This window comes from Anolis carolinensis, unplaced genomic scaffold, assembly GCF_035594765.1.
Source record: "Anolis carolinensis isolate JA03-04 unplaced genomic scaffold, rAnoCar3.1.pri scaffold_15, whole genome shotgun sequence".
Lineage (NCBI taxonomy): Eukaryota > Metazoa > Chordata > Lepidosauria > Squamata > Dactyloidae > Anolis > Anolis carolinensis.
The window spans coordinates 10,323,553-10,347,545 of NW_026943826.1; the positions used below are offsets into that span (position 1 = coordinate 10,323,553).

The window sequence follows — 23,993 nt, forward strand, 5'->3', positions numbered from 1 at the left end:
GTTTTTATTTTTAAATATTGTATTGTTCTTTCGTTGTTGTTGTTGTTGTTGTTGTTTTTGCACTACAAATAAGACAAATGCAGTGTGCATCAGAATTTGTTTGCATTTTTTTCAAATGATAATCCGGCCCCTCAACAGTCTGAAGGATTGTGGACCGGCCCTCGGCTTAAAAAGTTTGGGGACCCCTGGATAACAGAGACAAGGCCAGACGTATTTCGAACCACCTTCCCAAGAAAACCACTGGGCCAAGTCACACTTAGGACTACGCCACAGCAATGCGTGGCCGGGCACAGCTAGTAATATAATAATATAGTAATATAATCTATATATATAAAAGAGTGATGGCATCAGGGCAGCGGACAAAACAACAAAACTACAGGCCCCCCAACCTCGAAATTTGACAACACAACCCATTATCCATGCCTCTAGGTTGATACAACAAAAAGAAAAGAAAAATAAAGTCCTAATTAGAGGGAAAGGAATAATTGTTTTTATCCAATTGCTGCCAGTTAGAGGGCTAAGCTCCACACACTTGGTCTCCTAGCAACCTACTCAGTCCAGGGGACAGGTACAGTTAGGCCTCAGGCCTCTTCCACACTGCCTATAAGATGCAGATTATCTGATTTTAACTGGATTATATGGCAGTGTAGACTCAAGGCCCTTCCACACAGCTATATTACCCATTTAGAATCTTATATTATCTGCTTTGAACTGGATTATCTTGAGTCCACACTGCCAGATAATTCACTTCAGTGTGCATTTTATACAGCTGTGTAGAAAGGGCAGTTCTAGGCAGATAATATAAGATTACAAATATACAGTAGAGTCTCACTAATCCAACATAAACAGTGTCCTCTATCCTCACCACTTTCACATACACAAACAACCAAATGCATACTAAACATAAAGACAACCATACAACAGACATTCAATACCACCACTACCTCAACAATTTCTCACCGACACCACCAGACAACGCCACAGCAACGCGTGGCCGGGCACAGGTAGTAATATATATAAATGTAATGTGCATATTTAGGACCGAGTTAACAACAAAACCAATGGGCCGAATCACACCAAATTTGGCCACAATACTCGGCACTTTCCAAGGAGTGACCGTCAAGAAGAAAGATAACAGAGACAAGGCCAGATGTATTTCGAACCTCCCTCCCGCCATGACCCAGTTTTTCTCCTTTGGCTGCTTAGAAATGATCCTGGACTTGATGAGAAATGAGAAATCTTGGAAATGTATGCTATTGCCTTCCAAATCTCTCTCTCTCTCTCTCTCTCTCTCTCTCTCTCTCTCTCTCTCTCTCTCTCTCTCTCTCTATATATATATATATATATATATATATACACACACATACACACACACACACACATACACACACACACACACACACACCCTGTATATAAAAAAGTAATGTGGATAATTAGGACCGAGTTCACAGCAAAACCACTGGGCCAAATCACACCAAATCTGGCCACAATACACAGCACTTTCCAAGGAGTCTGTGACCCCGTTTTTCTCCTTTGGCTGCTTAGAAATGATCCTGGACTTGATGAGAAATGATAAATCTTGGAAATGTATGCTATCGCCTTCCAAATCAATACACACACACACACATACAGTAGAGTCTCACTTATCCAACGTAAATGGGCCGGCAGAACGTTGGATAAGAGAATATGTTGGATAATAAGGAGAGATTAAGGAAAAGCCTATTAAACATCAAATTAGGTTATGATTTTACAAATTAAGCACCAAAACTTCATGTTATACAACAAATTTGACAGAAAAAGTAGTTCAATACGCAGGAATGTTATGCTGTAATTACTGTATTTACAAATTTAGCACCAAAATATCACGATGTATTGAAAACATTGACTACAAAAATGGCTTGGATTATCCAGAAGCTTGGATAAGCGAGTGTTGGATAAGTGAGACTCTACTGTATATATATAAAATGTAATGTGCATAATTAGGACCGAGTTAACAACAAAGCCACTGGGCCAAATCACACCAAATTTGGCCACAATACTCAGCACTTTCCAAGGAGTGACCATCAAGAAGAAAGATAAGACCCGGACCACATTTGACTCACAGAACCCCCACTGCCTCTCCCTTAACCCTTTCCTACTCTGTTCAACTCTCTTCAAAACAAACAGAGCAGAACCGAGCAGCAACTAAATATACTGGGGGAATTTGGGGATTGACTCCACATAATGGAAGTTGTAGTTAGCACACAGAACCCCCACGACCAGCAAAAAACGTAGGAGGGCTTCTTGGAAATTCGCCTTGATTTATAGGAGTTATAGTTCACCTGACTTCTTCTAATCCAAGCTAGTTGTGTTTGTGTGTGTGTGAAAGGCTTTCGTGAGATCCATTGTGCCCCTATGGATTTCGTTATTACAGTATATGTGTGTATGTATTCTTATCTTGTACAGAGGGTTGGTTTAACCTTTGGTTGGCTAGTAAAACTGCACGACCGCGTCGCAAAATGACGCATGCCTCCAAAGTGTGTCACCAACGTGAAATGTTTGGAAAGCTCTGGGTTAGACACAGGGATCGTTTCAAGGAACGTTAGGCTTTTCAGGACTTTTCTGTGTGTATAAAACAGATGGTTCGTAGTCTGTGGATGTGGAATGAGGAAGTCCTGGGCATTTATGTCGAGTGACTTTTGGTGCATTTTTTTTAAAAAGCCTTCTTGGGTCATCCCAAGAAAATTAGAAACATACAGCGTGAAGAAAGGGAAAATTGATTATGCCGAAGCCACTTGAATGGAAACGTGTTTTTCTTGTATGCGTGTCTGTTTACCTCCGTGGGGCAAGACAGTGCCACTCCCCACAGTGGGAACGTCTGAGAGCGGTGCAGCCGCTGGTGCAATGAAAGGTAATGTTGTTTGTGCAAGATAGCGATCGCCAAAGGAATGGCCAGGAATCGAGGTGAAGGAGAGGACAGGCAAAACGGGACTCCGCCTCGGCGTTAGCCCTGATCACTTCTTAATGGCTTCTTAATGGAGCATCAGGCAATACTGTTGGTTTTTTTTTATTATCAGTGCTTTCAATGCTGTATTCAGATCCACCTTCTGCATTAACTTAGGAAGTGAATGAGAGCAGGCTGGACCAAACTGGCAACGCATCAATGGCATTTTTTTTCCATTGTAATCTACAGACTGTCTAGCCCAAACTTCCTTTGTCCCGGCTGAGCTTTTACATGTGTTCAACCGAGTCAGGGTTGCTATGGGATCCTAGGGCAATGTTATGTTATAATATTATAAACCACTATTGAATTTGTGTTGTAATGGCTGGAATCACTGGGTTGCTGTGAGTTTTCTGGGCTGTGTGGCCGTATTCCAGAAGCATTCTCTCCTGACATCCTCATGGTAGGCATCCTCAGAGGTTGTGAGGTCTGTTGGAAACGACGCAAGCGAGGTTTATTTATCTGTTGGTAGATAGAACTCTCGTCTTGCAATGTTGCAATTGACCACCTTGATTAGCATTGAAAGGCCTTTTGAAAGGTCTGGCTGCTTCCTACATGGGGGAATCCTTTGTTGGGAGGTGTTAGCTGGCCTTGATTGAGTCATGTCTGGAATTCCCATTTTTTTAGTGTTGCTCTTTATTTACTGTCCTGATTTTAGAATTTTTAGATTGTGTTCAGTTTCATGGTTTCCTCCTTTTTGTTGAAATTGTCCACATGCTTATGGATTTCAATGGGTTCACTGTGTAGTCTGACATGGTGGTTGTTAGAGTGGTCCAGCATTTCTGTGTTCTCAGATAATATTCTGTATTCAGGTTGGTTCAAGTGCTCTGCTATGGCTGACTTCTCTGGTTGAGTTAATCTGCATTTGTTGGATTTCCTTAGTGGGTCTGTAGATAGTTTGTACATTGTGTTTCTTCATCCACTTCCCTATGCGGTCAGTGGTTACCTTGATGTATGTAAGAATTAGTCTGCAGAGTCTTTCATGTTCCTTGATTCATGTTTGAGCAATGCTGCATTTGGTGGTCCCTATGTAGACTTATCCATAGCTTCATGATATACGATCAGTGTTCTCTCTAGAGTTTGGATACATACTGTCATAGAGTTTGTATAAATACTTTTGTAGAGTTTGGATACGTACTTTCGTAGAGTTTGGATACGTACTTTCGTAGAGTTTGGATACACACTTCCGTAGAGTTTGTATAATTTCGTACAGTTTGGATATGTACTTTTGTAGAGTTTGGATACATACTTCCATAGAGTTTGGATACGTATTTTCATAGAGTTTGGATACGTACTTCCGTAGAGTTAGGATACATACTTTCGTAGAGTTTGGATACGTATTTTCATACAGTTTGGATACGCACTTTCACAGAGTTTGGATGCATACTTTCATAGAGTTTGGATATGTACTTTCGTAGAGTTTAGATACATACTTCCGTAGAGTTTTGATACATACTTTCGTAGAGTTTGGATACATACTTACGTTGAGTTTGGACACATACTTTCGTTGAGTTTGGACACGTACTTTCGTAGAGTTTGGATACATACTTTCGTAGAGTTTGGATACATACTTCCATAGAGTTTGGATACGTACTTTCGTGAAATTTGGATATGTACTTTCATAGAGTTTGGATACATACTTTCGTAGAGTTTGGACACATACTTTCGTAGAATTTGGATACATACTTCCGTAGAGTTTGGTTACATACATTTGGATACATACTTACATAGAGTTTGGATATGTACTTTCATAGAGTTTGGATATATATTTTGTAGAGTTTGGATACATACTTTTGTAGAGTTTGGATACGTACATTTGGATACATACTTTCATAGAGTTTGGATACGTACTTTCATATTATTATTATTATTGTTGTTGTTGTTTTGGGGAACGGGTGAATTGTGTGTGAATTACAATACAAGCTGCATTCATCTTGGTTAAATGCATATCACCTCTCTCTCTCTCTGACATACAAGATTTTGGAGAGAGTGGGGTCCTTTCCCTTTAATTCTGCCTTGATGGGAAAAGCGAGCTGCTCCGGGACCTCTCTCGATCTAGGCTCCTTGCCACATTCTAGATCCTTCGCTGCCCTTTCTCTCCCTCTTTTTCTTCCAGTGTTTGTGGAGCTGGAAGCTGGCGAAAGCTTGCTGTTTTGTCGGTTTCTATGGAGGAAAGAAAACAAAAGTCTGCCAGGCCTGGAATAATATTTTTTTTGTCAAGAAAAAAGGCAGAGGAGAAGGAAAGAGAGAAATGCGATCCCGCTGGGCTCGAGAAGCAAAAAACGGGGAGAGTTTTTCTGCCCCCTTTTCTCCTTTCCCAAACTTCTTGCTCCGCTCCTCAACCCCAATTTAAGTTCCTTATCCACACTAGACTCTAAAGCAGGTTTAGGACAGAGGCCAGGTAAATGACCTTGGAGGGTCGCATCCGGCCCATGGGCCTTAGTTTAGGATCCCTGATCTAGATGATCTCATAAGACCATAGGTAAGCAAAGAGACCTCCAAGGACCATCTAGATGGTCTCATAAGAACATAGGTAAGGAAGGAGACCTCCAAGGACCATCTAGATGGTCTCATAAGAACATAGGTAAGGAAAGAGACCTCCAAGGACCCTCTAGATGGTCTCATAAGAACATAGGTAAGTAAGGAGGCCTCCAAAGACCATCTAGATGGTCTCATAAGACCATAGGTAAGCAAAGAGACCTCCAAAGACCAACTAGCTGGTCTCATAAGACCATAGGTAAGGAAGGAGACCTCCAAAGACCATCTAGATGGTCTCAAAAGAACATAGGTAAGGAAGGAGACCTCCAAAGACCATCTAGATGGTCTCAAAAGAACATAGGTAAGGAAAGTGACCCTCAAAGGCCATCTAGATGATCTCATAAGGCCATCAGAAGAACATAGATAAGGAAAGGGACCCTCAAAGGCCATCTAGACGGTCTCATAGGACCATAGGTAAGGAAAGTGACCTCCAAAAGCCATCTAGATGGTCTCATAAGGCCGTAGCTAAGCAAAGAGACGTTCAAGGACCATCTAGACGATCTCATGAGGCCATAAGTAAGCAAAGAGACCTCCAAAGACCAGGTAGACTTAGGTCAACCCTAAGTCTAAAGTTTAGGACAGGGGCCAGGTCAATGGCCTTGGAGGGCCGCATCCGGCCCACGGGCCTTAGTTTGGGGACCCCTGCTCTAAAGCCCGTTTCGGAGGTTTCATAGATGTGGAAAATTCCACTCAAAGTAAATTCTCCTCCTCCTTGGCACCCCATTGAAATGACTTCCTCTGTGACTCTTGAAAGCAAGGAGCTTCCGCAGGATCTGGATGGCACAGACCCTGAGTGTAGATGTGGAAAGGATGCGTGTAAGTCCTGCACTTTCCCTTTTCTCTTCTCGTCTCCCACTCCTTTTTTAACTGGCAGCTGCAGCTGGAATGGGATACCTTGCTGCAGCTGTTAAAACTACTTATCTTCAGAATGCTGCCATTGAATTCTCTGCGAGTCCCGTTGGCTTCTCCTACCTCTCCTTTGTGCCTTTGGGCCGGCATCCAGCACCCTCCTCCACGCCCTTGTTTTGCTCGCGACGGCAAACTTGGCCTGCGAGGAAAAAGCCGGGATTTTTTATTATTATTATTCCTGAAGTGCTTCAACAAAAAAATAAAATACTTTTGCACAAAAAATGCCTGTAAAACAGAGAACTGGGACTAAACCCCAAACCAAGTGTGCGTTGCCAGGTGTTGGGTTTCATTGTAATTCCAAAACACTTTCTCTCCGCCCCACTTTCCCATTTGTCTTCAATGGAGCCTAGGACCTTCTTTTTTTAAAAACAGACAAAATGCTGTGGTTAAGGCTGTTTTGTGTGTTTTTCTCTCTCCTAGTGAAATTGAGATTAAGACAAAGAGAAAAAAAAATGAATGGAGTAGAAACTTTTCTGCGGGAAAGTGGTTGATTTCACGTTGCAAACTTTCCACTTGTGTTGTCGAAGGCTTTCATGGCTGGAATCACTGGGTTGCTGTGAGTTTTCAGGGCTAGAAGCATTCTCTCGTGGTGTTTCCCCCACATCTATGGCAGGCATCCTCACAGAATTTTGTAGTATCGCAAGAACTCACAGATTTCTGTGGATAGAGTCCATATTACATCTGTTGAAGTGGACTCTGGTCGCAAAAATTTGGGCTCTTAAGACATAACGTTAAGCTCTCAAACTGTCAAAAGGTGTTATTTTCCTTTTCTCCCCCTCCCACAGACTTACATGGCTGTATTGCTTGGATGTGCTTTTACTTTAGGGGATTCTTTCCTGGCTGTGATTTTATGGAGAGCGCTGTCTTCTAGGTTTTTTCTTCTTCTTCTTAATCAAAATTTATATCCTTGGATTCTTAGAAATCATAAAAACAACGGCAAGTTTCCTCTTTCAGCAAGTACATATTCTTGGAAATCATGGGCAACTAGCCTTTGTCCCTTAGCTCTTTGGTGGTTCGTTGCCCAAAAATCTTTTAAGTTGTTCTTCTGCAAATGTATTGAGTTCTGTGGTTGCACTTTACGCGATAAGATGGTTGTGGGATGAGATAATCAAGAAGGGCTCTCTGAAACATTGGAAGTTTTGCCGTTTGCATTACGTTCTGGGTTCCAAGGGATATGACTACTTATTGATGTTTGATTGAAAGCAAAGGGGAGAAACTTCAACAGACATCGTCCCCCCCGTTTAGAACAATGAGACCACCATTGAGTTGTTTTGAGCAGGGAGGTTTTAATGGATTGCTGCATAGGTCAACAGCGGAGTCACAAATGGAGTCTTGAGTCTGAACATGCTCAGTCCCATTTATTTTATTTATTTATAGTATTTATATTCCGCCCTTCTCACCCCGAAGGGGACTCAGGGCGGATCACGATGCACATATACATGGCGAACATTCGATGGCATTAGACATACGACATAGAGTAGAATCTCACTTATCCAGCACTCACTTATCCAACATTCTGGATTATCCAACGCATTTTTGTAGTCAATGTTTTCAATACATTGTGATATTTTGGTGCTAAATTTGTAAATACAGTAATTACTACACACAGTAGAGTCTCACTTATCCAAGCCTCGCTTATCCAAGCTTCTGGATTATCCAGCGCATTTTTGTAGTCAATGTTTTCAATACATCATGATATTTTGATGCTAAATTCGTAAATACAGTAATTACTACACACAGTAGAGTCTCACTTATCCAAGCCTCGCTTATCCAAGCTTCTGGATTATCCAAGCCATTTTTGTAGTCAATGTTTTCAATATATCATGATATTTTGGTACTAAATTTGTAAATACAGTAATTACAACATAAAATTACTGCGTATTGAACTACTTTTTCTGTCAAATTAGTTGTATAACATGATGTTTTGGCGCTTAATTTGTAAAATCATAACCTAATTTGATGTTTAATAGGCTTTTCCTTAATCCCTCCTTATTATCCAAGATATTCGCTTATCCAAGCTTCTGTCGGCCCATTTTGCTTGGATAAGTGAGACTCTACTTTAGCATTACTGCGTATTGAACTACTTTTTCTGTCAAATTAGTTGTATAACATGATGTTTTGGTGCTTAATTTGTAAAATCATAACCTAATTTGATGTTTAATAGGCTTTTCCTTAATCCCTCCTTATTATCCAACATATTCGCTTATCCAACGTTCTGCCGGCCTGTTTATGTTGGACACTGTCTTATTTTCAGAGAAACACGGTTGTTTGAACTGATTTACATGTTCGTTCTTTCCATTTTTGCAAAATCTGCCGTCGTTTTTCGAAGTTGAATCAAACTGCCGAAACAGACCAGAAGTCCTGTACTCTTGTTGCAGCCGGGCAGTCGAAACCTAAACATTTGGCAGCTGTGTCTGTTCATATATCTGCCGATACATGCGTTGGTAGGGTTTCTGGATGCTGCAGGCTGGACTTCCCATCTGTCTTCAGCCTTCTCTTTGGTTTACAAAATGGTTTCTCCGCTGGCCCGTTTGGAATGATCAACAATTTAGTTTAATTGTCCTGGATGTTTGGGCTGGGAGGCTCGGTTTATTTTGACTGTGTGTCTGGAATATGCGCTCTTTTCAAGAACTGAAGTCATCGGCGCAGACGGCACGTAGTTTAGGAAAGTGGGCTAGACCAGAGTGTCCATTACTTCTTTATGTAACACTGCTTTCCGTGTTTGCTTAGCTCTGAAAACGGAAGGTCCGTTGGAGGAAACAGCGAACTCTTGCTACATTGGTTTTAGGTAGAACAAGAGTAGTACTTTTCTTGTTTCCAGAAATTGGATGAGTTTCATGAATTTCATAGTGTTGTTGTATTGTTTGCTATATCCGGTGACTCCCTCCGTTTCAGATGTTACTGTATTTCTTCAATTCTAAGACACACTTTTTCCCTATATCAGTGGTTCCCGATCTTTTTTTGACCAGGGACCACTCTCCCACATTAGTACCAAAAGGGTTATGAATCAGTTTTTGGTCAACTTTAGATTCGGTTTGGTTATTTGGGGTGCTGCATCAGAAAACAGTATTGGATAGACCACATCAGATCTAGTTTCTAATACAAAACATATGCCATCCAGTATTCGCCATCTGCTTTCCCACAGAAAACTATATTTAATCATCCAGAGCTGATGTGGTCTATCCAATGCAATTTTCTGAATCAGCACCCCAAATAACTCCAGGAACAGACCTAAAAACGAAGACACCAAGGCGCCACATGGAAGAGCTTCGCTCAGGGAAAGGGAGAAGGAGAAGCAACAGTCAGGAGGCTTGTTGTCATGCCTTTCGTGGATAGTCAGCTTCTCCCCTTCCGATATCCCTGTTGCCTTTGTACTATAAGTGGGTTTTGCAAGACGAGTCACTATCGTTGCAACAATGTAACAGTGAGGCCACGGACCATAATTTAGTTCTTGGAGGAAAGGGAGGAGGAGAAGCAGCAGCCAGGAGGCTTGTTGTCGTGCCTTTCGTGGGTAGTCAGCTTCTCCCTTCCGATATCTCTGTTGCCTTTGTACTATAAGAGGATTTTGCAAGACCAGTAACTATTGGCCCAGATCCGTGTTTTTAGCCTTCCCGTTTTTAATCATTTTATGCTGTATGCCGACTTTTATGACTGTTTACTGATGTTGATGTTTTATTGATACGACATTTGTTTTATTCTCGGTATTTGTTTTATTGTTTTATTGCTGCTGTTGTATTGTTGTCGGGCATGGCCCCATGTAAGCCGCTCCGAGTCCCCCCGGGGAGATGGGGCGGGGTATACAAATAAAGTTATTATTATTATTATTATTATTGCAACAGTGTAACGGTGAGGCCACGGACCATAATTTAGTTCTTGGAGGAAAGGGAGGAGGAGAAGCAGCAGCCAGGAGGCTTGTTGTTGTGCCTTTCGTGGGTAGTCAGCTTCTCCCCTTCCGACATCCCTGATGCTTTTGTATTATAAGAGGATTTCGTGAGACCAGTCGCTCTCGTTGCAATGGTGTAGTAACGGTGAGGCTGTGGAATATTTTAGTTCTTAGGGACCACTGATGGTTCATGGACCACAGGTTGGGAACCACTGCTCTATGTAAACATCTCTAAAAATGGGTTGTGTCTTCACAATTGAAGAAATATGGTATTTCTACTTGTTAGAGGAGTGCATACCAAAGGAGTATCAGCTGGATCTGCACCAACCTTGACAGCGAATGACACAGAAGTGGCTCTGCAACATCTGGTGTTCCGGGAAGCACAGCTTTTGTTTTGTCTAACAGGCTTATCTTTTGCGACCTGTCGTTACTTCAGAAGGGTTTTTCAGCTTGGAAATTATACAGTCTGGACTGAAGGATCCTTGTGTTCAGGAGTGGCTGGAAAATAAGATCTGGACTTCATTTTGACTCCCAGTTCTGTTTCATTTGGCAGCCGTGTTGAATTCTTCCAGCTTCATGTGGTGTCCCTCCTTGCTGGCTGGTCCTTTGCTTTTTCTTTGCCTCACAACGTTTCCTTTACCTGCCTGTTTTGGCGTCTCCTTCCCATGCAGCATATTTCGTAATGATGGAGCTGCAATGTATAATTCATTGAGCTGCATTGAGCCGTGACGCTGTTGTATGGAGATCGAAAGGGCAGAAATGGAGGCTGGTTGAGCAAAGGAAAGCCTGCGAGAGGACACAACCAATGCAGGCCGTTTCAGGATGGAATATTGTGTGGCAAAATTGTTAAACCTAAGAGTGCATCTATACTGTAGAATGACGTTTTGCTGACACCTATGGCAGGCATCCTCAGAGGTTGTATATGGGAAGGCTGGCTGGAATCCTATGTCACAGTTATGAATGCATCACAGAATTAAGCGCCCGTGAGTGTTACGTATTTGTAGCAAGTGAAGTTTATATATCTGTGGAAGGTCCAGGATGGGAGAAAGAACTCTTGTCTGTTGGAAGCAAGTATGAATATTGCAATCAATCACCTTGATTAGCATTGAAAAGCCTTGCAGCTTCAAAACCTGGCGGATTCCTGCATGAGGGAGTCCTTTGTTGGGAGGTGTTAGCTGGCCTTATGGTTTCATGTCAAGGGTTATTGTTTGGCATCTTTATAAATGGCTTAGATGATGGGATAGAAGGTAGGCGTATCAAATTCACAAATGGAACCAGATTGGGAGGGAAAGCTAATATCTCAGATGCAAAAAGATCTTGATAGATTGACAAACTGTGGTCAGCAAAGATAATTGTAAGATGCGACATCAAAAAAGTTAAGTGCACAAACATAGGATGGATGACACTGGGCTTGAGTTTTACAATACATCCAAAAATGATTTAGTGGTCTTAGTACTTTATACTAAGGTCTTCTCCTTATCAGCTTTTCCTTCAATTTTGTCAAGGAACTTTCCATGCAATGTTTTGTTGTGCCAGCTGTCAGCTCTAGTTTGTAGTGCGGTTTTCTTGTACTGATACTTTGTCTGCTGTGCTTTGAGGTTTTTCTGATTTTTGACTTCAATCAAAGCAGGTTCTTCACTTTGCTTTACATATTCTGCCAGGGCATGTTCTTCTTCTTTGACTGCTTGTTTTACTTGTAAGAGTAAATTATTATTATTATTATTATCATCTGGAATTCTGTGCCAGTTTCTGGGCTTACAACTCAATCACGATATTGACAAGCCAACTATGTGTCTAATCAGTTGGCTGCTATTAACCTTGTATACCTTGTAGACCTATGGAGAAAACGGGTCTTTGGACCATAGTGACATGTTGTTGTTGTTGTTGTTGTTGTTGTTGTTGACTAGCTGGAACATGTCCAGAGAGAAGCTCCCATGATGATCAATAGTATGAGTAACAAGTCCTTTCATCTCTAAAAGAGAATTAAATTCTGTGATGCTAAAATTTGAAAAACTGTAAATATCTGAGGAATGCAAAGAAGAGGCACGAAAAAACAAGCTCTAACCCTCATCCATGGATCTATTTGTATGATTGTGGGAGGTTCTCGTTCAACTCCTCTTCCATCCCACTCCCACATTTCCTCTAATTCAGGATGGAGACGTTTGTTCCTTTTTGTCATGACAGACACAGAGCCAAAAAAGCTTGACTCACAGATTTTTTACTCTTTACTCCACCTCTCCAAAGTCTGGCGACTCAGGCTGTTGGAATGTTTTGTATAAATCTATCGGGTTTAGGAAATATCGCCCCATTATTTCACCAGCTGGTTGTGTTTGTTAATGTCGGCAGATGCGTAGAATGGCGTCTTGAGGAGGTGCGATGATCCCCGTGTACGCAGATGGTTCAAGAAAAGTTGGTTCCGAAACAGAAACAGCCAGAGAATGTGTTTCCTACTACCACCATGGAGGGGAAAATACGATATTTGGCACCGAAGGAAAAGAGAGATGGCAGTGATGTATTGTTCTGGGTGGGGACATGGGTTCAAGTGCCAGTCATCCATAAAGCAAGCTTAAGAGAGCTTTGTGCAAGATGTGTTTGGATTTCTCGTGACTCATGGCTGTTCTGGAAAGGAATACAACGCTATATCTCAATCCATTCTGAATGTATCTGAGCATGTGGAAGGTCTCCGGTTGGATCAAAATAATGACAGTCGAAGGCTTTCATGGCTGAGGTCACAGTTAAGTGCCTGTGAGTGTTGTGTATTCATAGTCCCTGCATCAATGGACCTACGGACCTCACAACCTCTGAGGATGCCTGACATAGATGTGGGCGAAACGTCAGGAGAGAATACTTCTGGAACATGGCCTGGAAAACATACAACCCAGTGTGATCTCAGTCCTCCAAGTGCCACATCAGCTCTCATTTCTGACCAGAAAATTGCATTGGATAGACCACATCAGCTATAGTTTTTGATTCAGAAAATTGCAATGGATAGACCATATCAGCTCTCGTTTCTGACCAGAAAATTGCATTGGATAGACCACATCAGCTCTAGTTTCTGATTCAGAAAATTGCATTGGATAGACCATATCAGCTCTAGTTTCTGATCAGAAAATTGCATTGGTTAGACCACATCAGCTCTAGTTTCTGATTCAGAAAATTGCATTTGATAGACCACATCAGCTCTAGTTTCTGATAAGAAAATTGCATTGGATAGACCACATTAGCTCTAGTTTCTGATTCAGAAAATTGCATTGGATAGACCACATCAGCTCTAGTTTCTGATTCAGAAAATTGCATTGGATAGACCACATCAGCTCTAGTTTCTGATAAGAAAATTGCATTGGATAGACCACATTAGCTCTAGTTTCTGATTCAGAAAATTGCATTGGATAGACCACATCAGCTCTATTTTCTGATACACAACATATGCCATCCAGTAGTCACCATCTGCTCACCCGCAGAAACCCGTATTTAATCATCTAGAGCTGATGTCTATCCAATGCCATTTTCTGAATCAACACCCCAGTGTGCGGAAAGGAATGAGGAAGTACTACCATCACGGACTCGGTGTTGCAAGTGGATGGTGAAGTGGCAGCATACCCTCATGAAGCCGGAAGCTGGAAAATGTTAAATTGCCTCTGTGTCTGTCTATATATATATCGTATGTCTAATGGCATTGAAAGTTTGCCATGTATATGTGCATTGTGATCCGCCCTGAGTCCCCTTCAGGGTGAGAAAGAAGGGCGGAATATAAATACTGTAAGTAAATAAAATAAACTGTACTGAGCATGTTCAGACGCAGGACTCCATTTGTGACACCGAATCTTTGATGGATGATAACAGTGGCCAACACACATTTTGGTGCCTTGGCAATTCCCTCCCTGTCTTTCACGCTAGCAAGAAGTTGTTTCATACCATTTCTTTTTCAAAAAAAAAAAAAAGGTGGTAGGTGGAATTACTCAGTACTTCACTTTAATTGTTCCAAGTTCTTTCTGAGTTCAATCAGAAAATATGCCGCAGTGCCAGCGGTGATGAAAAGGTATAATTTGACCACCTACCACTCCCTGCCGACAAGTCGTTTTACGGGCTGGGTGCCGAACGGGATTAATCACCTTGTTTATTCTCGAACAATTCTCCTCTTACTCTCCTGGGCCTCCCAGTGCTTTTTTGCTCCAAAGCGGTGGGGAGGAGCTGCTCGTACTTGAAAACCCCAAACGCAAGGTTTCCCTTTATTTTGACTTCTTCTGATGTTGTCTCTCCTAAAGGTTTTCCCTTGTCGGGCGTCACTGGTGGTGGTTGGGGGCGAGGCCTTCTCGCTGCGGATTGTTTGTGGGCTTGAGACTCGTTGTTTACCCCCAGTTGAACTCCATCCATGGACATGGCCAAGCCTCTTCCTTCCCATAAAGGGCAGATGGGGGGGAGTGAGAGAGAGCGTTGTTGAAAGGAGCTGACCTCTTCCTCACCCTCCTCTGTCATCGTGATGCCTTTATGGGGGTTTCTACATTCTTTACTGAACCACAACCACTTTCCATCCTCCTCCCAAGAGACTATTTTCTTCCACCTGCTCCCATCGCTTCCATTTCTGTTACCTTTTAGTCAAAAGCGGTGGCATGCCCCTCTCTTATTTTTTTCAGTGCTAAATTCTGGGTAGACGTTTTCCTTAGACTCGAGCAGAGCTTTCTAAACTGGGGGTCGTAGCACGTTCCTGACGAGAAACCTCAGAGTCTATGCGAAATAATCAATAGATCAAGTATTTTTAGAAAATATATAAACAATGAGAATTGGTTTTTGTTTTTTTTCAGTTTAGTTATTTGGGGTGTTGATTTGGAAAATTGCATTGGATAGACCACATCAGCTCTGGTTTCTGATTCAGAACATATGCTACTTTGACCAGGGGCCACTTGACCCGTAGTATTGAAAGAGTTACGAATCAGTTTTTGTTTTTTTCAGTTTGGTTATTTGGGGTGCTAATTTGGAAAATTGCATTGGATAGACCACATCAGCTATAGTTTCGGATTCAGAACATATGCCACTTTGACCAGGGACTACTCTCCAACACTAGTACTAAAAATGTTACGAATCGGTTTTTGGTATTTACAGTTTGGTTATTTGGGGTGCTGATTTGGAAAATTGCATTGGATAGACCACATCAGCTCTAGTATCTGATTCAGAACATATGCCACTTTGACCAGGGGCCACTCTCCAACACTAGTACCAAAAATGTTACCAATCAGTTTTTGTTTTTTTCAGTTTGGTTATTTGGGGTGCTGATTCGGAAAATCACATTGGATAGACCACATCAGCTCTAGTTTCCGATCCAGAAAATATGCCATCCAGTAGTCGCCATCTGCTCTCCTACAGAAAACCATATTTAATAACCTGGAGCTGATGTGGACTATTCGATGCTATTTTTTGAATCCGCACCCCAAATAACCCCAGAAACAGACCTTAAAACAAAGACACCAACTCTCCACATGGAACAGCTCCGCTCAGGGGTAGGGAGGAGGAGAAGCAGCAGTCAGGAGACTTGTTGTCGTGCCTTTCGTAGGTAGTCAACTTCTCCCCTTCTGACATCCCTGTTGCCTTTGTACTATAAGTGGGTTTTGCAAGACCAGTCACTATCGTTGCAACAGTGTAACGGTGAGGCCACGGACCATAATTTAGTTCTTGGAGGAAAGGGAGGAGGAGAAGCAGCAGTCAGAAGGCTTGTTGTTGTGCCTTTCGTGGGTAGTCAGCCTCTCCCGACATCCCTGTTGCCTTGGCACTATAAGAGGGTTTCGTGGGACGAGCATTCTCTCCTGACGTTTCACCCGAGAGAACATACAGCCCAGAAAACTCACAGTAACCCAACTTTCGTATTGTTTAATTTCAGGTGTGCATTTCAGTCCTTTTTGAATGAAACACGTTGTAGTATTCTACCCTTTTATGATGTACGAACTGATCGTTCTTGCTTGGCTGTTCCTGCTCTTCTTGAGTCTCTCACTCTCTTCCTTGTCTTGCCATATATGTAACTTTGCTTCTATTCGTCAATGCCGTCTGACTTGATGGGAAAAAGGTGCGTGCCCGTTGGTGGGGGAGCCTAACGAGAGGCGCATTGTGACACCAATATCACGGCAAGTGGAGCCGGACTATTGATGAGTCCTTGGCTGGCAGCCAGCGTTTCTGGACTCCAGTGCAATTCGGGGCCAGGGAAGAGAGGTAGAAACCAGACAGAGGAATTGATTGTCTGTTTAATGTGATTTGACATCGGGGAAAGTGGAAGCCGGGGCAGGAAAAGCCGGTCTCGGCGCTGCGGCGTTATAGCGAGCACTCCGATATCGGAGAATTTATTGCTTCTCTGTTTCTCAGACTTTATAAGAGCCTTTGCGAGGTAAAGGAGAGATGGTGAAGTGGTGTGTAGTAGTGATATCTTTGGAGGCCTTCTTGATGGAGTGAGATGGAGAGGAAAGTTGATAGTTGGACTCAGCTCGATCTTTGCTATTTTGGTTCCGCCGCAGAGCAGTCCGTAGCCTTTGCTCTGTGTCTCCCGGTGATTATGCAACGAGGAGTAGGGCCTCAAAGGATTAGCCAGGTTCATAGGACAAAGGCGGCCTAGTCTTGGTTCTTAAGGGCTTTAGAGGATAACATCGGCGTTTCAAGCTGAGCCTGGACACAAACAGAGCCAGCGCAGCTGACAGAAGGTCAGGATGTTGTGATCCCATCGTAAGAGTCCAATCAACACTCTAACCCAGGATATCTTGAACCTGGCTTTCTTCGACATATTTCAGGCTGAACATGTTGAAGGAATGTACCAAAGCAAACCGTGTCAGCCTTTGTAATGACTCAGAGGTTGGTTGCTTGGCACGTAAATACGTCTGAGAAGTGACTTACGGGGCTCACGTCATAGATGCGAGAGCTGATGTGGTCTATCCAATGCAGTTTTCTGAATCGGCACCACAATTAACCAAACTGAATCTAAAGTTGACCAAAGACTGATTCGTAATCCGTTTGGTACTAATGTTGGAGAGTTGTCACTGGTCAGAGTGGTCCCTGGTCCAAGTGGTTCCTGGTCAAGGTGGTCCCTGGTCTAAGTGGTCCCTGATCCAAGTGGTCCCTGGTTAAAGTGATCTCTGGTCATAATGGTCCCTGATCCGAGTGGTTCCTGGTCTAAGTGGTCCCTGGTCTAAGTGGTCCCTGATCAAGGTGGTCCCTGGTCTAAGTGGTCCCTGATCCAAGTGGTCCCTGGTCAAGGTGGTCCCTGATCAAGGTGGTCCCTGATCCAAGTGGTTCCTGGTCAAGGTGGTCCCTGATCAAGGTGGTCCCTGATCCAAGTGGTTCCTGGTCAAGGTGGTCCCTGGTCTAAGTGGTCCCTGATCCAAGTGGTTCCTGGTCAAGGTGGTCCCTGATCAAGGTGGTCCCTGATCCAAGTGGTTCCTGGTCAAGGTGGTCCCTGGTCTAAGTGGTCCCTGATCCAAGTGGTCCCTGGTCAAAGTGGTCTCTGGTCAAAGTGGTCCCTCAACAAAGTAGTCCTTGATCAAAGTGGTCCCTCAACAAAGTGGTCCTTGGTCAAAGTGGTCCCTCAATAAAGTGGTCCTTGGTCAAAGTAGTCCCTCGACAGTGGTCCCTGGTCAAAGTGGTCCCTCAACAAAGTGTTCCCTCAACAAAGTGGTCTCTGGTCAAAGTGGTCCCTCAACAAAGTGGTCCTTGGTCAAAATGGTCCCTTGACAAAGTGGTCCCTCAACAAAGTGGTCTCTGGTCAAAGTGGTCCCTTGACAAAGTGGTCTCTGGTCAAAGTGGTCCCTCAACAAAGTGGTCTCTGGTCAAAGTGGTCCCTTGACAAAGTGGTCTCTGGTCAAAGTGGTCCCTCAACAAAGTGTTCCCTCAACAAAGTGGCCCCTGGTCAAAGTGGTCTCAGGTCAAGTGGTCCCTGATCAAAAAAAGGTTGGTAACCACTGCTTTAAAGTTACCACCTAAGCAGTGGGAGATGAAGTACTTCAAAGGTGTCAGGGGATGGAAAGTTTGTAAAATATCGAAAAGTTGTTGGATAAAACCCAAGCAAAATGCAGTTTAGTAGGGCTGGTAGTGGAAAACTGTTTCAAATCTAGTCATGCCGAGCAGGGTCTGGACAGTGACTTTCCACCAGTAATTCATTCTCATTATTGTCTTTGAAAAAGAATTGGTTGGCATTCTTTATTCCAGTGTTCAGATCTCCCCACAAATCTTGCATTACTCATTGCTTTTCCATTCCATTTCACTGCGGGTTTTTTCTTCAAACCCTTTAGGATTGATATGACAGTGGCATCCGACTCAGAACAATTCCTGCCAAAGTGACTCAGTCGTGCCCTTAAAAATTAACCGTGAAAACGACACCGGTAAACTACCGGTGTTCCCACTCAGCATGTAACTTTTGAAATGTAAGAGAGTGGTTGGGGTAAATTGTGAGTTTTTTTTGTTTTAGTTTTGTTGTGCTTTCAAGACCTTTCTGAGTTTGTTAGGATTTGTTTGGTACGGGAGAGACGGAGGGCTTGGTCTTAATCTACTTTGAATCCATCTGCCCTCTTATTCCTCTCCAATCTCCTTTCGAAGATGTTGTGACACGTGAGTCTCTTTATAGCGAACAAACACAATCCAGTTACGTGGAATCTGACAACGTGCGCACCCGTCCTTCATAATGAGAAACCTCTGAATCTATGTGAGATAGGCAATCAATCATATATGTTGTTGAAGACCTTCATGAGCAGAATCGCTGGGTTGCTGTGAGTTTTCCAGACCGTATGGCCATGTTCCGGAAGCATTCTCTCCTGACGTTTCGCCCACATTTATGGGAGGCATCCTCAGAGGTTGTGTGGTCTGTTGGAAATGAGGAAAGTGGGGTTTATATAGAGAAAGAACTCTTGTCTGTTTGATGCAAGTGTGAATGTTGCCATTGCCCACCCCGATTAGCACTGAATGGCCTTGCAGCTTTAAAGCCTGGCTGCTTCCTGCCTGGGGGAATCCTTTGTTGGGGAGGTATAACATTCACATTGCAACGTTCAAACCCCACAACCACTGGGATAATAATAATTATTATTATTTTATTATGACACAGTAAACAAGATAGATATGCTGGATTTCGTTTCACAAAATCACAAGTCAAACACTTCCCAAGTGTCTAGGACTGTGTGATGTATTTTCGGATGATGTGCGCAGATCCCAATCGGGTGGCCTTTTGCAGTTGGCAGATCGTGATTTTGTCAATGTCTATTGTTTCCAAATGCCGGCTGAAATGTTTTGGCACTGCACCCAGTGTGCCCATCACCACCGGGACCACCTGCACTGGTTTCTGCCAGAGTCTTTGCAGTTCAATCTTGAGGTCCTGATAGCGGCTGAGTTTTTCCTTTTGTTTTTCGTCAATGCGACTGTCACCTGGGATGGCGACATCAATGATCCAAACCTTTTTCTTTTCCACAACTGTGATGTCTGGTGTGTTGTGTTCCAGAACTTTGTCAGTCTGGATTCGGAAGTCCCACAGTATCTTTGCGTGCTCATTTTCCAATACTTTTGCAGGTTTGTGATCCCACCAGTTCTTTGCTGCTGGGAGGTGGTACTTGAGGCATAAGTTCCAATGAATCATTTGGGCCACAGAGTTGTGCCTCTGTTTGTAGTCTGTCTGTGCGTTTTTCTTACAGCAGCTGAGGATATGATCAATGCTTTCATCAGTTTCCTTGCACAGTCTACATTTTGGGTCATCAGCTGATTTTTCTATCTTGGCCTGAATTGCCTTTGTCCTGATGTCTTGCTCCTGGGCTACAAGGATCAGGCCTTCTGTCTCCTTCTTCAGGGTCCCATTCGTGAGCCAGAGCCAGGTCTTCTCCTTATCAGCTTTTCCTTCAATTTTGTCAAGAAACTTTCCATGCAATGTTTTCTTTGTGCCAGCTGTCAGCTCTAGTTTGTAGTGCGGTTTTCTTGTATTGATTCTTTGTCTGCTGTTATTATTATTATTATTAAATTTGGTCTTCCCCCCCCCCCCCCTTAAAAATATTTATATTTCCCCCCAGCTTCTCTAAGCTTTGGGGAGGGAGTTGATCTGTGTGCGTAGTGTGGGAAAGTTTGCAGAAGTGAAAAACTGGCACTCTTGGGTGCATAGCAACAATAGAGCGAGTGGGAGTCGGAAGGCCTTTTCTCCCCACTCCCTTGAGAGTGGACCGACAAAGAAGGCCCCTCCCCGCAAGGCGGCCCCGGGGTCGAGGTCAGTTATCCTGGGAAACCCAAGGCCCTGGCCGCTGCCCTTGTCAACCCCGAGGGCTCGGTGACATGCGTGCCCAAATTGGACAATGGCATCGGCAGCCATTCTGGGATGACGGCACCAAACAAGCCCGGAGATGGAAAACGTCCTATTGTTTCCCTGGCCTGTCGCAAATAACCGTGACTCCCGTGGCCTCTTGAATGAGAGCTTCGGGACACCTGCCACCCCAAACAACTGAGGCAGAAGTGTTGTGGGCCGGCTCTCTTTTTTTCGGCTGTCCCCGTCTTTACAGCCCCGAAGGACAACAAACCTTCCCATTGTCCTGCCCGCCCTCCTTCTCCGGCCCCCCTTTGCCCTTCATCCCCCTTTTCTTTTCTTTTATAAGATGGCCATCTGCTTGGGAATTGATTGTGCCATTAAGGAGGAAAGTTGGGTGCGTGGATGCTTTATATCTTGGCTTCTCGCTGTTCACTTACAGAAGCCACATTTTATTTACTGTGCTTTTGCTTCAGATAGGATCCCACGAAAACATTGGAGAAACTACTCAGCTGCAGCGTTATCCCAGTCGTCATGGGGTTGCTGTGTGTTTTCCAGGCTGTATGGCCATGTTCCAGAAGTATTCTCTCCTGATGTTTCGCCCACATCTATGGCAGGCATCCTCAGAGGTTGTGAGGAATATATGTCCATGTTCCAGAAGTATTCTCTCCTGATGTTTCGCCCACATCTATGGCAGGCATCCTCAGAGGTTGTGAGGTATATATAGCCATGTTCCAGAAGTATTCTCTCCTGACGTTTCACCCATATCTATGGCAGGCTGGGGTGCTGTGGTGAAAATGCAACCATAGGTTCACCTACAGAAGCCACATTTTATTTCCCGTCCTTTTCCTTCAGATAGGATCCCATGAAAACATTAGAGAAACTACTCAGCTGCAGCGTTATCCCAGTCTTCATGGGGTTGCTGTGTATTTTCTGGCTGTATGGCTATGTTCCAGAAGTATTTTCTTCTGACGTTTCGCCCACATCTATGGCAGGCATCTTCAGAAGTTGTGAGGTATATATAGCCATGTTCCAGAAGTATTCTCTCCTGACGTTTCGCCCACATCTATGGCAGGCTGGAGTGCTATGGTGAAAATGCAACCATAGGTTCACCTACAGACGCCGCATTTTATTTCCCGTCCTTTTCCTTCAGATAGGATCCCACAAAGATATTGAATAAACTGCTCCGTTGCAGCATTATCCCAGTCTTCATGGGGTTGTTGTGTATTTTCCAGCTGTCTGGCCATGTTCCAGAAGTATTTTCTCCTGACATTTCGCCCACATCTATGGGACATTGCCGGATGTGTTACAATCCTGCTAGGAGGCTTCTCTCATGTCCCCACAAGCTAGAGCTGACAGACGGGAGCTCACCCCGAGAACATACTGCAAGTCGCTGCTGGTATGAGAGAATTGGCTGTCTATAGAGACATTTCTACTGTCAGTTAGTCCTGCTTTATTTCTTCATCCTAGGCCACATTTCCTTATAGTCTTAGAGTTGTTTCCTACTTTGGCCTTCCAGTTGGAAGTTTTGTTTTGGTGTCGGATCCATTTACGCCCGGCCCCCTCCTCGGAGGGATTTATACGAACCTTTCCAGAGCTCTGGCCTTAACCTCGCACTGCACAGCTAAGAGATTCTGTAAGTGAGGAAAGAGCTTAGCTGGAGAGCTTAGCTTCATCCCCATCGTGGCGTTAATGCATTTCAGTCTGTCGCTCTGTCCACCAGGTTATTCTTCCTCCTTCCCTCCTGTTTGCAATGCAGAAAAAGGCGAATCAGTTCCGCTTCCTCTGTCTTTTCTCGAACCTGATTTGCATCTTTCTTGCAAATAACCCACAGTGTCTTGTCCAACATTTCTGGTCGCTCAAATCCCGTCATCTTTGTAAGTGTTTCTTGTACGACAATTATATCGCTTATAAGGTAAAAACAAGAGGCAGGTAGGAGGCTCGTAAACCAATCCTGCTGATGACTTTTTTTTGGGAAAATCCAGAGTTCGTAGCAAAAAGAACCGAGCAGGGAGCGGGCTGCCGTCCGTCACCTTATCTCACCCTCTAGTGCTCAAAACTCTCTGTGTTGCCCGATGTTGCCTATCAAATAAGCTTGATTAGCTGGTTGCTACTGGGTCAGTTGAGGTCAGCCTTGGCCATGCTTAGCTCTGATTTTTTTTCAATACCCTCCCGCCCTTTCTTGCTTTCCTTCCTTCCGTCGTTCCTTCCCATTTTCTTCATCCTAGGCCACATTTCCTTACAGTCTTGGAGATATACTCGAGGGGATAGTTGCATTTTCACTGACGAGAAGGAAACGTCTAAGTCGCAAAGGACAGGGGTTGTTGTGTTTTGTTTTCAGTATGTTATATTTTTCTGTGGCACTGGACGTTGGCAGAGGGGAAATTTGTAAGGTCTTAAACCAGTGGTTCCCAATGTTGTTGTTTTTTTGACCAGGGACCACTCTCCAACATTAGTACCAAAAGGGCTACGAATCAGTTTTTGGTCCACGTTAGATTCAGTTTGGTTACTTGGGGTGCTGATTCAGAAAACTGCATTGGATAGACCACATCAGCTCTAGTTTCCGATACAGAACATATGCCATCCAATCGTCGCCATCTGCTCGCCGACAGAAAATCATATTTAATAATCTAGAGCTGATGTGGTCTATCCAATGCAATTTTCTGAATCGGCTGTCTACCCCAAATAACCCCAAGAACAGACCTAAAAGACACTAAGGTGCCCATGCTTCCAGGCGCCACATGGAATGAAGGAAGGAGGAGGAGAAGCAGCAGTCAGGAGGCTTGTTGTCGTGCCTTTTGTAGGTAGTCAGCCTCTCCCCTCCCGACATCCCCTATTTGGCACTATAAGAGGGTTTTGCGGGAGCAGTCACTCTTGTTGCAACGGTGTAGTAACGTTGAGGCCGCGGACCATATTTTAGTACCTGGGGACCATGATGGTCCACGGACCACAAGTTGGGAACCACTGCTATAGAAGAATGGGCCGGTGTCCCAATTATTTGCATCATACACTGCCATCTGAGTAACAGCTTTCAAATGACGAGTAGTGGAATAATAGCAGTGGGAAAATTACAGGTAGTAGTAGTAGATACTGTAAGTTGTTGATGTCAGAGTAATTGCAGCGCAGCAGTAGTTGGATGGAGTCAGTAATCAATCTTCCACCGAAGACACACCAAAGCAGGCTCACCAGAACAGCGAGTCCCGTCTTTGGTCACACTCGCAGCTCCAACTTTTTCTCCACTCCAAACTCCAGAATCAGGTCCAGTCTGTTCTCTCATCCAGTCTAGGATCTGGCCAGTTTAGGAACTGGGATCTGGGCCCATAACCAAAATGTCAGAGTAATTGCAGCGCAGCAGTAGTTGGATGGAGTCAGTGGAACGCAGAACGAAGTGACAACCAAGACGTTAGTAGAACTACAGTAGAGTCTCACTTATCCAACACTTG

The 23,993-nt window shown here is 43.7% G+C and overlaps 2 protein-coding genes across 3 annotated transcripts in view; one reads left to right on the forward strand and one right to left on the reverse strand.

Annotated features, from left to right (window-relative positions):
• Nucleotides 1-23,993, forward strand: part of ski (SKI proto-oncogene) — a 165,235-nt gene that overhangs the window by 104,098 nt on the left and 37,144 nt on the right. The gene's annotated exons all lie outside the window — the stretch shown is intronic.
• Nucleotides 1,735-23,993, reverse strand: part of LOC134294500 (uncharacterized) — an 83,683-nt gene continuing 61,424 nt past the window's right edge. The window contains exons 2-3 of the mRNA XM_062965807.1: nt 6,491-6,566; nt 1,735-5,143 (exon numbers count right to left, since the gene is read on the reverse strand). The gene's annotated coding sequence lies outside the window, so the exon portion shown is untranslated. The remainder of the gene's footprint in view (nt 5,144-6,490; nt 6,567-23,993) is intronic.